The following is a 20,368-nucleotide window of genomic DNA, read 5'->3' on the forward strand; positions in this document are numbered from 1 at the left end:
CGTATTATTTAAGCACAGAACATACTGTTTTGAAGAATATACTAGTTGCTTCAGGTGGCATGTAAATAATACATGCTATGGTGAAAATAAATAATATATGCTAGGTGAAAATAAGTTCAAAGTATTAATTCCCCTATCTAATAGTAATAAATTAACTAAAAAGCTGTTAGCAGAAAGCCCTGTTTTCTGATAGTACTATCAGTTATTAGAAATTATGAGAATATTTTATGTTTCACAGTACTAGAAGTGCTTCCTTCTCACCTACTATCAGTGCACCTTATTCCATTCCTATCATCGCCACAATCTTCCAGCCCATTATTTCATCCTTGGAAGTACTAAAATCATAGACGACCCTCAAAACTTATTACCTCATCTCCAAAGTTATTTTTTATTCAAAACTGCAATAAGAAGAGTATCCTCCAAAATAAACAATCAAACCAACAAACAATCCAACAAACAAAAAAACTGCTTTGATCATGCTCTATTACTCAGAGTAGATATTTACAAACATAAAATTCAAGATACTCAGGCTGGTATTTAAAACCCTCTTTGAACACATTTGAGTCAAGAAATGGTAATTCAGATTATTTTCAATTGATTATTCTATAAAAACAATTAGAATATCCAGACAAATTTAATAAGTTTATTTTTCAACAAATTTAGATTTATAAGGATATGTAAAAAAACTGGACAGGATTTCCATTATCACCTTTGTCTTATTCAGTTTGGGTAGCTGAAATAAAATACCATAGACTAGATACTTCATAAACAACAGAAGTTTATTACTCATAATTCTAGAGGATCAGACATCCAAGCTTATGCTACTGGAGGATGAGTAAGAGCTAGTGAGAGCCTGCTTTCTGGCTCATATATGGAAATGTCCCATGGTATAAGTTGAAATGGAGTTCTATGTGGTCTCTTTTACAAAAACATTAATTCCATGTATAAGGTCATTCTTCTCCTGCCCTAAGATCCTCCCAAAGCCCACACCTCCTAATAACATATCTTCGGGTATTAAGATTTCAACTTATGAATTTTAGGGATGACACATTCAAACCATATGGCACTCCTCATTTTCTCCTGTTGTTACATCTTAAATCTCCATGATACATATGTCTAAACTAAAACTACACATGATGTTAGTTTTAGTACCAAAAACTAAACTTCAGACTTCATTTGAATTTTACCAGTTTTCTACCAATGTGATTTTTTTTGCTCCAGGAATCCAATCCAGGATAACAAATCCATTTAATTTCATGTTTCCCTAGTTTTCTCTAGTTTGTAAATGTTTCTCAGTCTTTTCTAATTTCCCATGACTTTGGTGGTATTGAGGACTTCCAGTCATGTACTTTGGAGAATATCTTTATTTTCTCTCTTTCTGTTTTTTTTTTTTTTTCCCCCTAGGCTTTTTAGGGATGCACTTGCAGCATAAGGAAGTTCCCAGGCTAGGGATCAAATTGGAGCTGCAGCTGCTGGCCTACACCACAGCCACAGCAATGTAGGATCTGAGGCGTGTCTGTGACCTAACACAATGCTGGATCCTCAACCTACTGAGTGAGGTCGGGGATCAAAACTATGTCTTCGTGGATACTTGTCGAATATTTGTTACCACTGAGCCAAAACGGGAACTCGCTGGAGAATATCTTTCAAGTTAGCTTTGTCTGATACTTTCAGTGTGGGTAAGTTCTACTAAAATATCATTAAGTTTACCATACTTTTACCTGTTCTGTTGAACCTACTAATGAGTCCATTAAAGGCCTTCTTTATTTCTGTTACACTGTTTTTATTTTCTCTCAATTCCATTTTTTTTCTTAGTTTCCATATCTTCTTACAAATAACCTATTTGTGCCTGTATTCATTAGAGCCTTTAACACATTAATCATATTTATTTAAAGTTCTCTGCCTAGTAGTTCCCATATCCATGTCTCATTCTCATAATTGAATTGTCTCTTCAGATTGCTTTTTTTTTTCCTTGAATTTGGCAAGCTTGGTAATTGTTTGATGAATACTGGACATGCTGTATCAGACTATATACATTGGGGAGCTTATTTTTAGTGTCTGGAAAAAAGTACCATTTCCTTCTCCTAGGCCTTTAACATGACAGTTTGTGTGAATCTATTCTTGAGTTAATGTGTGTAAATTTGTTGTTACTGTGGTTAGCAGGGTTGGAATTTGCTGTTATGTCTACCAGATACCTCAAATTCCCGTAGCGATACTTTGTTTTTTGTCTTCCTGATAGGATCTTGGGCTGCCCTTTGTACTGTTTCCCTGAAAGTATCTCTCTTGCAGCTTTCCTAACTTTTCCACTGTTATTTTTTTCTTAGGCCTTGTTGTTATGATGGTGAACGGTCATGAGGGAACATTCTATGATGTTCTGACCTTCTTGGAATATCTCAAGCCTTAGGCTATGAAACTAAGTTGAGGTTATAGCCTTCACCAGCTTTCTTCCCCTCCTCCAGAGATCAAGGTTCCTTTTCCAGACTCTCTTCCCCCTCTCCAGGTGCAGGGGATGCCCACCAATGTTTTCAGACTACAGTTTAGGAGTTGTTTCCCCTGATGATTAAAGCCTTAGTTACTTAAGGGATATAAGGAAAATGGGTCCAGACAGATTGTCTATGGTGGCTTCCTTGGTCTTCTAAAAGCTGCTATGGAAATTTTCCCCAGAAGAATAAATTCTTTGTTCCATAAGTAAGACAGGGAACATGGGTTTACATGCATTTTCAGCAGTGGCTGTTTTTCCTTTTCACCAAGGAGCACCACATAGTGGGAGGGAGGCTATCTTCAAATTTACCTGAAATGAATCCTTCCTTTGAAAGGCAGATAGATATTCTTCAAGAAAAACTTACAGGTGTTTGAGAACCTCCCTATCACAATGGATTGTTGCGAGACATGTTTTTATAATATTTTCTTAGCTTCTTTGCTGAAAAGTCCATCTTGTCCTTTCTTACATTGTCCTGTCTTCCTGCTTGAGAAACCGTCATGGTGATGGTAAATGACTTAAGCTTAAGAAAAAAGACCTAAAGGCATGGGTTATTCATGGGGTCAGCTAAATGAGGACATAATACATTGGTCTAAGCACACCTGGACCTGTGAAGATTGGCATGCCATTTGCACAAGAATGATATGTCCTCTAAAGAATAAGAGAGAGGAACCTCATGGCCAAGTGGTTTATGACTGGTCATTAGCAGACCCTCATTAGCAAAGAGAACCAAGGTGTAAACCTAGGCCCACAAGGTTGCAGCAAATAGGCATGCTGTTTGCGGATTCTCTGAAATGCTATGCATAGATAGCTAACTCAAATGCTAGTGATTCTTAAATGCCTATAGAGTAAAAAGTTTAACCATTTACCAGATATGTGACTTTTAAAATAATAAAAAAAAAAAAACCTATATCCTGCACCTACAACCCTCTTTTCACTTGCCTTAATCCTCAAGAGCAAAATAAAAGCAGTGTGGTTTCTTGAGGCAGGGCTCTTGGTCTCTGAGACCTTGAGTTCCTCGGTTCCCACCTTTACTTAAGATAAATGTCTCTGTGTCTTGTTTTATGTTAACTTTTCTCCTTAAGTTCCACAGCACCTGTTCTTCAGCCCCATCCTGCTGAGCTGGTCTCAGCAATGGATAGCAAAAGCTTCACAATGGGTTACCTTAAACTTCAAAAATTCATAAAACTTTCTTTTTGGAACATTAAAGTTTATGACATGTATATAAGGTGGCATCTGCCACAGAAAGCAAAATCTCAGGTTTCCCCCTTTCTTCACCATTCTCTGTGACCTAATTTCCCTGATGGGTTCAACAAAAGTCATTCATGTACAGTTCAGCTCATATAGTTGTGAGCATGGCACAGTGAAGTGTTTCTAGCTCTATATTTCTGAGGTGAAACCTGCTATCATGATGCTGACAAATGTTTAATGTGTGCTTGAAGTCATGAGATTGCTAACAAGCTGGTAAGAATGTGTGCAGCTAAGATCCTCAAAAGTAGGGGAAACCAAACTGTGAGTCCCATTTGATATTATGTTTCCCTTTCAGAGAATGATAAATGTTAAGTGTTTACCCTTAAGGAAGAAAAAACAGAGAAACATACATTGCATCTAAAGATAGTGGAAAAGAAGGTAAATCTGACACTTTTTGGATGAAACCATGAAAGGCAACCATTAAGAACAAGAATACATCAGAAATAGAACACTCTTCACAGAAATCAAAGCCCAGTTACAAGTAATTTAAATTAAGTCGATCTATGATTACTTTTGACTCTATCCCAACTAACAGCCTGAAGCAAAATTAAATCCTCTATGGGGAAACATAAGCCAGAGCTTTGAGTTATTTATATGTTTTTAATAATGATCCATCTCTCCATCTAAATGACCATACCAATAAATACACAGGACTGTCTCAAAAAAAAAAAAAATGTGAACATAAGACTGAAGAGCAGAAAGATAGCAAAGGAGAATAAATACAGTAAAGTTTTAAATACAAATTGCAATATGATTATAAATAACATGTTCAGGAAAATGAAACACAAGTTGGAGAAAGTAAGCAGATAACCAGCAATTATAAAAATAAAACAAATTTCCCAGAATTTAGATAACTGAATACAATGACTGAAATTGAGTTCAGTGAAATGAGTTTCAAAGGTAATTTGAGAAAGCCTAAGAGAGAATTAGTGAACTGAACTATAGTTCAGAGCAATATAAACACACCAAAGCATATTGAGATTAAAGGTGGGACCTAAGATAAGAGACTCACAGACTTGGCATGAAAGTGTTATCACTTATGCAGAAGGAAAATAATTCCTAGATGACAGTTCTGAGAAATAGGAAATAAAATATGAATTTGTCAGGGAAAGCATATGAGTAGTAAATGTAAATAAATATTGACTACATAAAGTGACAATATTCACCTGTTGAGCTTAAATAGATGGGAAGTTAAAATATATGATTATAGCACAATAGGCAAGAGAAAAATTAAAAAAAAATTGGGAGCTCTGTTCAGTATCACTTTTCCCCACAAACTTATTGCTAAATTCAAAATGATGGCTGAACTGTCAATGAATTAAGCAGAGATTAATCTAGAATCACAGGGGGAGACACCTTTTGAGATGATAGAAATAGATGATCTTTATAATAAAAATAATATTAAAATCTCCAGAGATACCACTAAAAGTAAAAGAATGCATGAACAAATGCTAAGGAGGGGAAACAATCACATAATGCTTACTAATTAATCAGAAAGAAAAAAAACAGAGTGAAAAGGGTATATAAATAGGTATAACATGTACACTAATGAATATATGAAAAGTATAAACCAAATATATCAGCAATTGTACTAAATATACTATGCATACATAATGCCAAAGAGAGTTGGTGTTGTGCGATCAGTATCAGAAAAGGAGAATCTAAGGCAAAATAATAAACCAGAAGAAATGATAATAAAACATGTCATTACACAGTCTTCCCAGAAAACAGTCATAAAGAGAAAACATACTAGGATTAAATAAAATGACATTGGCAATCATGTTGAAAACTTTTAATATCCTGGTAAGAAATCATGAGCAAAATGTCCAAGATAATTATGAATAAATCTCTAAAATAGCAGTTCTTAAAATAAACAGTGGAGTCTTTCACCTATTTTATACGTGGTCTCTGAAAAGATTGAATTCAGGAACAGATATAAGAAGATGTCAAAAATCTGTAAAAATTCAAAACAACACAAATCTCACTTTTTTTTATTAGGAAAATATTGCTATAGTTTTCATGATACAGGCTAAATATATTAGGATGCAACTGGTAATTTATGTTATTTTAAGTCGATTAATCCATTATTATGTTTTAAATTCTATAGTTTTAATTCCTAACAAAATGAATTCCAATGTATATAATGCAAAGCAGTCCTGAGCCAAAATGCTTGAGAAGTTCTGCTCCAAACATCTGCCAACAAACGTAGAAGGTGGCCCACTACTATTGTGGTAGATAAATGTTAAGCATGTTACTTCTCTCAAAATATAATCTGTAAACTCAAAGATGGATTTCATTGCCTTTTCTTTAGAAACATTTTTACTTCATCCTTGAATTTACATGTAGGCATAAAGATATATGATTCAGTTTTTAATAGATGATTGAAACTATTCAAGAGAATCTTGCCTATCTTTTAAAAAAAAACAGAAGAGATGTTAAAAAAAAAAAAAAAAACTGTTCTCTGAAATCCAGCATCATGAAAGATACATTAGGACAAAAAGATTAAAAAAATCTTTATCCCTAAAACTGGCTTTCCAAATGTTAGGAAAAATAGAGCAGGGCAAAGAGCTGAAAAACCTGAAGAAAGTTAGTTGCAAAAGGCTTTTCAAAATCTTTCTTAATCTTAAAATTATCCAATTTACATACAGTCAGCAAAGAATTTTGATCAATATGAAGAAACAACAACCATAACAACAACAAAAACCCCAAATTAACAGCTACATATTTAAAAATTATATCACTCTCCTTAGGAAGGACTTGAGATACTCTGTGTAGATGAACAGCTGTAAAGGAGATTGAATCACAATTAAAATATTTGGATTACCTAACCTTTAAGAGTCTTTTCAACCAAAACGATTTTTATTTTTTCCACATTCATTTTTATTCTTTCCATATTTATCCCAACAGTTCCATTATAATTCATGTAATACTATTTCTTTAGGCTTATTTCTTAGTCTTATTAAATGATTAAAATGATACAGCAGGAAAACAATAAAACTAAATATTAAACAAACAAACTCTAATATAAGAGTCAAGGTTTTACACAGCAAAGGGTGAAGATAAGAAAAATCTAATTAACCAGTAAGGCACACATTAAGATAGTTTTACATAAAATGTTTTCTTGAAAATAATAACAAAAACATTAATTATACTGAAGATCAAAAATGAACAAGTTATTTATCAATCTGACCTCTGAGCTTTCAAGAGCTTCCATATAAAGTGCACTTGGAAATATTATCTAAATAATCTCTAAAGGATTGAGTATTAATGCTAAGAAATTCTCACTAACAAGCTTTTGTTAATCAAATGTCATGTTTGGTTCTGACTCTGGGGCAAGGCAAGCTAAATGAGAAACTGTCATATTTGAGGTATCAGATTTAAAAAAAAAAGTTTGATGATACTGTGAACTTTTTTAGCATGCATAAATACAAGAAATATTTTGACTTTTCCATTCAGATTAAAGTTAAAAGCATACCTATATGCAGTCTATTATCACCTTCTAATACATCTAGTTTCTGGGGCATCACATCCTAAGTTGCTTATACCCAAGTGTACAATAGTGCCAAATTTAATAAATGATTAATACTTGCTTCCAAATTTTTGCACTTGTAACTACACAGTTTATAGACAGTTCATTGCTATCTGATATCTTTTTTTTTTTTGCATTTTACCAATTTATCTTGTGGCTTATCCATCACCTACATTAAAATTTAATTATCATAAGGAATGTTTTTTGTCTGCTTTTATCACTGTTTTATTCTCAGTGTCAATAAATGTGCTTGGCTAAGGTAGATGCTCAACAATTATTTGTTGAAAAGAATGAGTTAATTTTCCCACGTTGGAAATTATACCTTAAACATTCATCCAGTCAACTTTTCATTCAACAAATATGCATTCCGCATCTAATATGATCTAAGAATCCTGATACAGTATAGAAATACATGCATGAGCTTGTAGTCTTGTCCAAATGTCATTAATGAAATTTACGGAATTTTATCACTATGTATCATGCAAAACAAAACTTCAAATTTGCTGAATAATGAAAACTTTTAAAGTGGGGTTCCATTCTGGATTAGTGAATGCCTTCTATTTCACTCTAAAACACACTGTTTGTCATTGACAAGATTTATTAAACCATTCAATTGTAAGATAGAACTTTTCTCCCAACAGCTGAGTGTTTTGCCTACCAATAGTCACAAAGCTGTTTATATCAATAGTATGTGTAATATGGAAAAAGTAGTTTTATGTTCTACAGTAAAATATTTGTATAAAATAATTCAAGTTAATCTTCCTATAGTGGAGATGTTTCTGAAAGTTTGGTAAATGTGACAAAATAAAAAAGCTATTAAATTAGGTATGGGTAAGAAGGAGTAAAAAGCTTATTTAAAACAACTCTAAAGTGATATCTGATGAGTGCACTTCTTACTTTAATAAAAAATTTGAAAATTACATATTAAACCTTTGTAAAGCACATAGAAACAAGGCACATGTTTAAAATTTTATAATTCTCCAAAATAACTTTGTTCTACCATATGCAGATTCTTTTTGGTATAGTGCATTAGAAAGACACTTTACAATGTGATCAACATGAGTGAAAATCTAAGTCGTGCCATTCATAATCTGTGAGGATCTATATCAAAATAGGTAATCTCTTGGTCTTCAGTTTTCTAATATGTAAAATTTTGTGATATGTCATGAGATATAAGACATAAATGTGAAAAAAAGATTATTCAAAAATTGAAAGATGATGGCTGGCACAAATATTTAATATTTAGACATTTCCAAGAGTAAGAGAAAATTTTAAATCTCACAAACTGCTAATTGCCCTGTGAGAGTTCATCTTTGATTCATGACAAATATTCCAAACATAGATGAATTTATTTCAGGTGGTTTGACTTTGGCAAAATGATTAAGAGTATATTTGGCTTAGGGTACACATTGTTCCATATGAGTTCATTTCCTTTGTTTAATTACAAATACTTTGGATTTGGTGTTATGATCCAAATTGTCTTTGCTAATTAAAATTTCAGTTTCAGAATGTATGTTGAAGTGCTCCCACGACCCTCACATATCTTTGTATATTAACTATTAAACTGGCCTATCAAGACTGAGGTCTATCTAGAATACTCAAATATTGGGCAATACAGAAATTATCATTGAGTAATAGCAGATTGGGGTAATATTCTAATTTCATAGCAGGTTAACAGAACTCCACAGAATCATATGTTGAACTTGCTGATTTTAGGACCTATTTTGTTACCTAATTGCATTTTTTTCTGGGTGAGCCCATCATAAAATCATTTAACTTGTTAGAAGAAGACAGGGCCACACACATATATTTATAATATGGCAACAGCTACAAGGAAGTGATTAGATTACAGCACTTTCTCTCCTATCTGCTCTTGTCCAGCTTCTTTAAAAATAGTGAATATTTTACATAATGGTTGTAGCAATTTACATTCCAACAAACAGTTTAAGAGGGTACCCTTTTCTCCACACCATCTCTAGCATCTGTTATTTGTTGACCTGTTTATCATGGCCATTCTGACAGGTGAGAGGTTGTACTTCGTAGTTTCGATTTGCAGTTTGGGTCACTTTGCTGTACAATAGAAAACTGAAAGAACACTGTAAACCAACTATAAAGGAAACAAAAATCATTAAGAAGAAAAAAATAGGAAAAAAATTAAAAAATAAAAATAAATAAAAATAATGACAGTAACCTACAACTTCACATGGCAGGGTTTGTTACTCTTGTTTTCTAGTTGGCACAGGGGATTTAGTAGAATCAGTAATGTATCTGTATTGATTTTTAATATTAGTTCCTATAAGACAAGCATAAGTTTTTCCTGCTTACCCAATTTCTGTACTAATTTTTCTCTAAATCAAACTTGAGTCTAATTCTACATCTCTCTATAATTTCATTAGTGTCTCTCCTGGAATCATTTCCCTCAGTTATTTTCTGTAGTCTAAAACATAAGAATAAACAGACAGTCTTCTAAAGGGGATAGATGTAGATAGTATTTGCAGATGGTGAAAAGCATCCAAGAAAAAGTGACATCTAAATTGATGAGGCAAAATTAGCCATTAAGGTGTTATCACTATGAAAAAAAAAGTGTTTTCATTGTAAGGATCATTTTTCTTATAGTAAATGTAAACAAAAAGTGATTTTCATCTGCAGAGTCTGTTACACATCAATCACTTTACTGTTGGTGGGAATGTAAATTGGTGCAACCACTGTGGAAAACAGTATGGAGATTCCTCAGAAAACTAAAAATAGAACTACCATTTGATCCAGCAATCCCACTCCTGGGCATCTACCCAGAGAAAACCATGACTCACAAAGACACATGTAACCCAATGTTCATTGCAGCACTATATACAATAGCCAAGACATGGAAACAACCTAAATGTTCTGGACAGAAGAGTGAATAAAGAAGATGTGGTGAATATACACATTGGAATATTATTCAGCCATTAAAAGGAAAGAAATAATGGCATTTGCAGCCACATGGATGAACCTAGAAATTATCATACTAAGTGAAGTCAGTCAGACAGTGAGCCAACATCATATGCTATCACTTATATGTGGAATCTAAAAAAAGGAAACAATGAACTCCTTTGCTGATTCGCAAAGATACTGATTCGCAAATTTTAAAAAACTTATGATTTCCAGATGAGACAGGTTAGGGGGTGGGAGACTGGGCTGGGTGTTTGGGATGGAAATTCTGTAAATTTGGGTTGTGACGATCATTTTACAACTATAAATATAATAAAATTCATTGAGTAATAAAAAATAAAAAAGATAAAAAAAATCACTTTATCACTGGGTAATTACTTTGAGAGTAGGAACAACTTTTCATAGACAGAAAAAAATTAGGGACATACTGATTCAACATGTATAATTTATAAAGAACAGTGTACCTTCCAAAAACATGCATTCTTTACGTATATGTTTTTAGGTATATGTGAGTGATTAAGCTGGATTTTATGACTTATCCAAAAGTTTTTCATAAGTTATATAATAAAATTGTAATTATAGCATTTATCAGTTATTTCCATCTAAACATTCTGTGAGAAAAAAGCAAAGACTTTTTTTTTTTGTCTTTTTACCATTTCTTGGGTCACTCCCACAGCATATGGAGATTCCCAGGCTAGGGGTCGAATTGGAGCTGTAGTTGTACACCAGAGCCACAGCAACGTGGGATCCAAGTTGCATCTGTGACCTGCACCACAGCTCATGGCAACGCCGGATCCTTAACCCACTGAGCAAGCCCAGGGATCGAACCCACAACCTCATGGTTCCTAGTTGGATTCGTTAACCACTGAGCCATGATGGGAACTCCAAGACATCTTTTTTTATTACTCAGTTCATCACCTTTTATAAGAAGAAGTCTTCAGAAAATTACGGGAATTATTAACATTCTGCTTATTCTTCTAATATTATAGAGAAATTTAGTAAAGGTCTAGTTATTTTCTATAGCATCACTTTAATCACAGTTGTCCTAATATGACAATAGTGAATGTGACAGCGAAGATCTATATTTTTCTCTTATGAATAATAGCAATATAGACTGGCAAATCTTATTGAGCTGAAGTGGTAAAAATCTTTTAAATTTAGGAGGCATTAATAAAATGCAGTGTATCTACATTTGACTTGTACTTATACATGAACTCCATGAATATTCAGACATTATTTTAAAATATGTAAATACTTGCAGTGAAACTGAATACTAAGTACACTAGGTAACTTCTACAACTTTCAACATACAATTAATTTTATAAAGAGGTTTGGAATTTGATGTACTAAGGAGATTGATTTGTGTAAAATAAGTGAACCATTGAATATTAAATATAAAATATTTTTTCTAATTAATGTCTCCCATATTCTTGGAAAAATGCAATAGAAAACATATGCAGAGTAAAATGCTATCCTGAATCATGATGAAGTATTTTAAATCATATAACCTTCATCATGGTCATATATATTTTTAATATCCTTTAAATTTTTTTTTTTCAGTAAAACCTACCTTCGCTAAGGATATGGAATATCCCATGGTAGTTTTTTAATGAGAAAAAAAACTCAATACCACCTTCCATGTATGGCATATATGGAGTTAACAATTGATCAATAGGCAGATGCCTATAAAAATGTTTATGGCAAAGACTTCATAAGTGTCAGGGCAAAGAAAATGTGGTGTTTTACTTTGGTTTCCCTAACCTATAAGAACTGCTGGAGGAAAAAAAAAAGGACATAAGTTATAGTATTATTGAATAAGAATTCAATAAATGACTTACATTCAAATTACTAAGGTCAAAAAAAATGAGGGAGGAAGAAGAGTAATACAAAGGGAGAAAGAGAGAGAGAGAGAAAGTCTTATTGACACTAACTACAAGTCTTATTTTTAGGATGATGGTAGAAAATTTAAGATTTTGGATATCTTCTCACAAATAATTTAGTTGCTGTTTTTTAAAATATATTAATCCTCACTAGAAGATATTTAAAGTGTAAATCTACTAGATTTTGATTAAATTCTCAATGATAAAGGACATCTCTCAGACGTCAGTGCCTAATAAGGACACTATTTATAGTTCAGTGTCAGAGAGATAGTAACGGCAGGGCAATAAAAAAGGTCAATTTAATTATGGATACTAGCTGGCCTACAAAAATATTCTAATGTTGTCAGCGTTTTGGATTATTAAAAGAGTATTGATATTAGAGAAAAATATCTGTGCAATTTTGAGACTACATTCACATTCGCTTTATTAGTTGCCAGGTAAGATTTTATCAAGCTGATCATTAATCTTTTCCAAATTTCTGAAACTACTTTTTTGGGGGACTGATTGCTTCTGAAGTTTCTTTTTTACTTGCTTCCCTTATTGTGTCAATATAAATAATAAAAGAGACTTTTGTCTATGCACTCCTCTTTATTTGCAACACAATTGTCATGAAATGAAAGTAATAGCAATAAAATAAGAAATTCTGTAAGATTACAAAACATTATTATGGAGTTAAATATATTCATGAAAATGGAGGACACAGCTATTTTTAGCTTTGAGATTACCATTTATCCTTCCTTTCCTTTTATTGGAGGCATCTATATGTGAAAGATCCCACTAAGATTATGTGCTACATACTTACAAGAATCCTGTTTGACAATGAATGAATGAATAAATAAATGGATAAATACATAAATAAATAAATAAATAAAATTCCTGTGAAGACCAGGTGCTATAGAATAATAAGAGAAAAATATAATTTCTTCCTAGGAAAAAAGAGCACTGTGAAATGTGTTATTAATAATTTTACTTAAAGTTTACTCAATTATATAAATTATGATTAAAAAGAAGTGTTGAAAGCCTTTTTTATTGTGGTGAGTGGTCCTAGCATCCTCTGGCTAAAATACAAATTCTCATAGAATATAAAGATATAAAGAAAAAGGCACAAAGAATACTAAAATTTAGGACTAAACCTTTTGTCCATTAAGGATATATTTTCTGTCTGTATGAGAGCAAATATTTAAACATGAATATTTGTACTTTAATATTTAAAATATCTGGAATTTACCAGCTAAAAATAATTTAATTTTGGTGTTGTGATGAAACTATTCTATTATTTTGATTTATATTGGTACTTGACAATATATATTGTCAAAAAATCTTAAAATTGAATACTTAACATGTGAATTAAATGATATTGAATAATGTCTCAATAAAAAATATATAAAATATAAATCATTTCAAACATTCATAGATCAGACTCTACAGCTGTAGCAGGAAAAGTCTTTCATTGCAAGTAAATTACACAGAATTATTGATTCTATTATTTAGATAATGACATTAAAATTAACTTTCATTTTTGAGAAATAATTTTAAAACAAAATATGGTATATAAGCTACATTTTTCAAAGATCAAGCTACTGACTTACTATAAATTAGGTGATGATTTTAAATCTTTCCACAGTAAATACATTTGTATGATTTTGGTCCTTAATTACAAAGATATGTTTCTTTTCAATAAATATTAAATGTCAGGGATGATTCTTGATTATCTATCACATTTAACTAATCTTTCTCAGACGTTTACAACATTATTACAATGTCTATCGTTGGAATTTTGCAATGTACACTTCAAATTTATTTAGACTTTATCTCAAACGTAGAGAAAAGTACAGTAGAAAGAACTTTAAAGCATTTTTCTTAAGCATTTGAGAGAGAATCACCCATATGATGTTTCATAATGTTGTTTAAATATTCCACACATAAGGATATTATCTGATATAACCACAAAACAAGTACTTTAAACTCTGTTGTTATTAATATCTAATTCTCGCATACCACTCAAACTAGTAGATATAGCCATAAATATATTAAAAGTCCTTATAAAAACAGATCTGTTAATTTCTATTTATATGTCTATCATTTTTAAGAAATTATACTAGTTGATAACAAAATTTAGAACTTTCAAATAGTTTTTATAATTTTGGTTATTGGAACATTTCAGCTTCCCATAAAAGTTTCATTTCACAAAATTTCTTAAGGTGAATTAGGAGTGAGAAGTTAGGTGTCAATGTTGGCTAACTTAGCCTGCATATGCCTTTTGTTCACTGTCTTTTTTTATCTTATTTTCCTATTTTTCTAAATATTAAGTAGCCATACTTGGAACTCTAGTAGATATCTTGGACTGTGCACAAATAGGCATAGAGTAAGGAAGACTGTGAACAAAGAGTTTTCCTTTTTTTTTTTCCACAGTTCCTTTTTTAAAGTTTTTTTTAAAAATTTAACAATGTAAAAAAAATTATTAAAGTGTAGTTGATTTACAATGTTGTGCCAATTTATGCTGTATGAGTCTGGGTTCTTAATGCAACTAAAGTTCTTTAGTTCTACCTCTGGATTATCATCTTTATATTTCTTTTTATGTGGCAAAATTAAAACCCCTAATTATTCCAAGTTACATTTTTTTCAGATCCCATTGCCAGAAGTCAAATGCAATACCTTGTTGATGTAATATGAAATATTTTAAATTATAATTTATAGTGTAGAAATACCTTTTCAGATCTATCTCCTAGAATAATGACAATAAAAACAACAATAAACAAATGGAAACTCATTAAACTTAAGAGTTTTTGCACAGCAAAGAAACCATAAACAAAACAAAAAGACAACCCACAGAATAGGAGAAAATATTTGAAAATGAAGCAACTGACAAGGGATTAATCTTCAAATTATACCAACAACTCATGTGGCTCAATATCAAAAAAAGAAAAAAAATCCAAAAAAATGGGCAGAAGATATAAACAGGACATTTACCCAAAGAAGACATACAGATGGCCAAAAGGCACATGAAAATATAGTCAACATCACTTATTATTAGAGAAGTGCAAATCAAAACTACTATGAGACACCACCTTATACCAGCCAGAATGCTCCTCATCAAAAAGTCTACAAACAGCAAATGCTGGAGAGGGCCTGGAGAAATGGGAACTCTCTTACACTGTTGGTGGTAATGTAAATTGGTACAAGCAGTATGAAAAACAGTGTGAAGGTTCCTCAAAAAACTAAAAATAGAGCTACCATATGATCCAGCATCTATCCAGAGAAAACCATAATTTGAAAAAATACACACACCAAAATATTCCCTTGCATTATTAGCGGAAACTACTTATATCAGGTCTTTATTGGATAATTAAATATTGAAAATAAAATATTGAATCATATTTGTTTATATATTAGTGAACTAGTGGTAATGTGTGGTAAATCAGCCCTTATAAAGTGCAGAAACAAACATTTTGGGGGTCTCTATATAAAATGTGGTAATTGTATTAAAATTATATATATTGGTAAAACTATTTAAATGTATACTTGAATAAAAATGGTGAAATGAATTGTGTATGATTTATACTTCTATTACACTGCTTTACAACTCAAGGATTTAATATTGAATCATTTATTCATTTAAATGAATTCTAGATGTCACATTTGTGAAAATCTATTGAATGAAACAGAAATTTACCAAATACTACTCTTTTTTTTTTGTATGATAAATAGCTCTCAAACCCAATAAATACATGGAAAAGAATGTTGAAAGTTCAACTTTGTGCCTATCCTAATGGCTTGCTATTGTGAATATTTTTGTGAAACAAACTAATCAGATTTAAGGTTGATGGTGAAACTGTCTGCTGTGAATTTCTTAACTTTGTTATCCTTTCATACTCTCTGTGAGGACAATCTAAGTTTATATTATATCATTCAATTCAATTCTGTCCAAGAAGTTGCCTTTATTTATCTTGAAAACTGTTTTTATTTGCTCCCATATATGCTCACAGGAAGGTTTTGGTTTAGGGTTGTTGGGATGGTTAGGTGTGAGATTTGTGAGAGGACACTGAAATTCCGAGAAGCGCAATAATAATATCAATATTATTTAATTTGTTTCAATTAGCCATACTTCTTTGTAGCGTATTTCTTCTGGAAATCAGAAAGGGCTGTTATATATGTCAAATCTGCCTATACTCTAAAATGTATTTAATCTGTTATTTGATCCAGTAACACATTTCCTTTAGGGTTAAGTGGCTCCACTGATACCTGATAGATTTGTACTAGTGATTCTGACTATTCGATCAGTATTTCGTGCTTTTGAACTTATATGAGCATACACCTGCATGCACTGCTTTTCCTGAGACTTTAGAAAAAAAGAACAAAAACCATCACAAACAAGAACACTATGCATTTTTATCAGCTTGCTTAGAGAAATAGTCTGACACACTTTATTTTCATTTTGTGTCTCTCCAGGTAAAGTACATGCTCCAGGGTGAGAAAAGAAATAAGGAACAGATATTTGCCTGAATTGATACACATGACATTTGTGCAAGTAGGTAGACAGAATGATTCACAGACATGGACTAAAAAGGAAGAAAGGTGAAATGTAAAAGCTGGAACTAATGTTATCAGCCCAATCTGTTATCTGAGCTCACAAGTTAAATATAATATTGCAGTGTCAGCTTTTCTCCAAGAAAGTAGAACGCTATAAATATCCACTGCATAGAAGCAATATTTGACCTATAAAGAACCACCATCCCAACAGTACTTCCTGCAGAAATTGGATAATGGTTGTCTGCAAAGTGGCAGACATTGGAGTCTGAGCTGAACAGAGAAGTAGGTTCCATGTAAAGCAGCAATAATTTATGCTGTGAATTTTCAAGTTGGAATTGACACATTTTACTCATTATATATTTTTAAGAACTACCAGATTTAGCTCAGCATCATGAGCACTGTCTTAAGAGAAACTGTGATATTTAAATCCCAAACTCTATTGAAATTCTAGTTGGATGGTACAATTCTATAAAATTATAATTCTCATTGATGAAAAAGCACTATTATTTCCTGTTTCCAAGCATCTGTTAAAGTTTCAGTGCTAATGCCTTAAGAGTGATTCACATGCCATAAAATACAACTTATAGAATATCTGTAAATTGATAGGGTCATCTACATTTGCATTTTGTTTGTTTCTCTTATGTTATAGACTTCAGAGAAATGCAAACAGCACAAATAATTTAATATTTTCTAATTTCAGAAAAATATGTTGATTTAAAAATTATCCAACCCTTTTATTTAAGCATTTAATTCATAATTCAGAAGGTAAATTTACATGTAAAATAAGAAATTTTTTTTTTTTTGGCTTTTTGCCATTTCTTGGGCCGATCTTGCGGCATATGGAGGTTCCCAGTCTAGGGGTCTAATCAGAGCTGTGGTTGCCAGCCTACACCAGAGCCACAGCAACGTGGGATCCGAGTCGTGTGTGTCTGCTACCTATACCACAGCTCACGGCAACGCCCAATCCTTAACCCACTGAGCAAGGCCAGGGATCGAACCTGCAACCTCATTGCTCTTAGTCGGATTCGTTAACCAGTGTGCCACGACAACAACTTCCATAGCAAGCTTAAAATACATAAATAAACTCTAAATGGAGGCAGCCAATTAAGTGCTGCTTCTAAAGATCAGGAATCCACCTATATATAGACATCTGGGGATTTATTAAAAAACAGAAACACTGGAAGAGTTCATCTGGGATTCCTGGTACTGAGCAAGATAACTACTAAGCATAAACCAACAACTACTTTATTTTCATTGCTTGCCTTCCCTTCTAGACATTTTTCTCTGCCATCCTAGGACATGTTATGATACTGCTTCAAGGTTGTTGGAGTTTTTATTCCTAGAAAGTAGTTTAGCGTGGAGTTACTGTGGTGGTGCAGTGGAAACAAATCTGGCTAGAAAACATGAGGTTGTAGGTTTGATCCCTGGCCTCACTCAGTGAGTTAAAGATCTGGCACTGATGTGAGTTGCGGTATAGGTCGCAGACGCGGCCCAGATCTGGTTTTGCTGTGGCTGTGGTGTAGGCCGGCACCTGTAGCTCCAATTAGACCCCTAGTCTGAGAACCTCCATATGTTATGGGTGCAACCCTACAAAGGCAAACAGATTAAAAAAAAAATAGTTCAACATAACTCAACCTTGCAATAATATAAGCATTCAGCTAGCACTGGCCCAATATTTTGGTAGCAATTATAAAATGTATACTATTAGTCAAGCCTAGTTCTCCTAACTTGACTTTTGCTGAAGAATCAAGAATTTCCTCCACACTCAAAATGAAGATTGATAAAATATAAAGATGATCAGCTATCTGAGGATAATCTGGGTACTTTTGCAACACAGTATAACCACCATCACCATAATCCTCACCACAATCACCACTGCTACCCTTATCACTATATTGTTACAATCATCACAGTTATTGCCACCACCATATTCTATTAGTTTTGGTAACTGACTAATTTTATTTCATTAAAAATTATTTAAATCAGAGTTCCCATCGTGGCGCAGTGGTTAAGGAATCTGACTAGGAGCCATGAGGTTGCGGGTTCAATCCCTGGCCTTGCTCAGTGGGATAAGGATCTGGAGTTGCCATGAGCTGTAGTGTAAAGTTGCAGACACAGCTCAGATCCCATGTTGCTGTGGCTCTGGTGTAGGCTCGCATCTACAGCTCAGATTAGACCCCTCGCCTGTGAATCTCCATATGCCACGGGAAACAGCCCTAGAAAAGGCAAAAAGACAAAAAAAAATTAAATATAGGTGATTTGCAATGTTTTGTTAGTATCTGATGTATGGTAAAATGATATATAGATATTATTTTTTTACATTCTTTCATCATAGGTTATTGTAAGACAGTGAGTATAGTTACCTGTGCTATACATTAGGTTATTTTCCCAAATTTTTAAATTAAACCATAGTTGATTTACAATGTTTCCTTTATTTCTGTTGTATAGCAAAGTGACCCAATCACACATAGTTCCCTGTGTTGTAAAGTAGGGTCCAAGTGCACATCCATTCCAAATATAACAGTTTGCATCCAAAAAAACTCCAAATGGTCTGTTCATCCCACTCTTTCCCCCCGCCCACCTGGGAACCACAAGTCTGTTCACTGTGGCCTTGATCTGTTTCTCTTTTGTAGATAGGATTATTGTGCCATATTTTAGATTCCACCAATAAGTGATATCATACGGTTTTTGTCCTTTTCTTTCTAGCTTACTTCAATTAGTATGAGAATCTCTAGTTCCATCCATGTCACTGCAAATGTTTGTATTTTTTTATAGCTGTAGTATTCTATTGTATATAGGCACTACATCTTCTTTATCCATTCATCTGTCAATGGAAATGTAGGTTGTTTCCATGTCTTGGCTACTGTGAATAGTGTTGCAGTGAACGTAGGGGTACATGCATTATTTTCAGTGGCATTTTTGTCTGGATATTTGCCTAGGAGTGGGACTGTGGATCACATGTTAGTTGATACTTAGTTTTCTGAGGCACCTCCATACTGTTTTCCATAGTGGTTGTATCAATTTATATTCTCTCCAACAGTGAAGGAAGGTACCCTTGTTAAGGATGGCCACCCTAAGTGATGTGAAGTGGTACATCATTGTAGTTTTGATTTGCATTTCTGTAATAATTAATGATATAGAGCATCTTTTTCCTGTGCCTGTTGGCTGTCCATAAGTCCTTTTTTTGGAGAAATGTCTATTTATGCCTTCTGCCCATTTTTCAATTTTTTTTTTTTGAGTTGTATGAGTTGTTTTTATGTTTTAGAGATTAGGCCATTGTCTGTTGCATTATTTGCAAACAGTTTCTCCCATTCTTTGGGTTGATTTTTTTTTGTTATTTTTAATGGTTTTCTTTACTATGCTAAAGCTTTTGAGATTAATTAGGTCCCATTGGTTTATTTGTGTCTTTATTGTTATTATTTTAAGACTGGATTAGGCAAGATGCTGCTATGATTTACGTCAAAGAGCATTCTGCTTACGTTTTCCTATAAGAGCTTCATAGTATCTGGCTTTATATGTAGGTTCCCTCTATGCCCACTCTCTGGAGAGTTTTTATCAGGAACATGTGTTGAATTTTGTCAAAAGCCTTTTCTGCATCTATTGAGATGATGTTTTTGATTTTTCAGTTTGTTGATGTGGTGTATCACATTGATTGATCTGCAGATATTGAAGAATACTTGCATCCCTAGGATAAATCCCACTTGATCATGGCGTATGATTCATTTTTTTTATTACTCAATGAATTTATTACATTCGTAGTAGTACTGATCA

The sequence above is a fragment of the Sus scrofa genome, chromosome 1 (genome assembly GCF_000003025.6).
Source record: "Sus scrofa isolate TJ Tabasco breed Duroc chromosome 1, Sscrofa11.1, whole genome shotgun sequence".
NCBI classification, from domain to species: Eukaryota; Metazoa; Chordata; class Mammalia; order Artiodactyla; family Suidae; genus Sus; species Sus scrofa.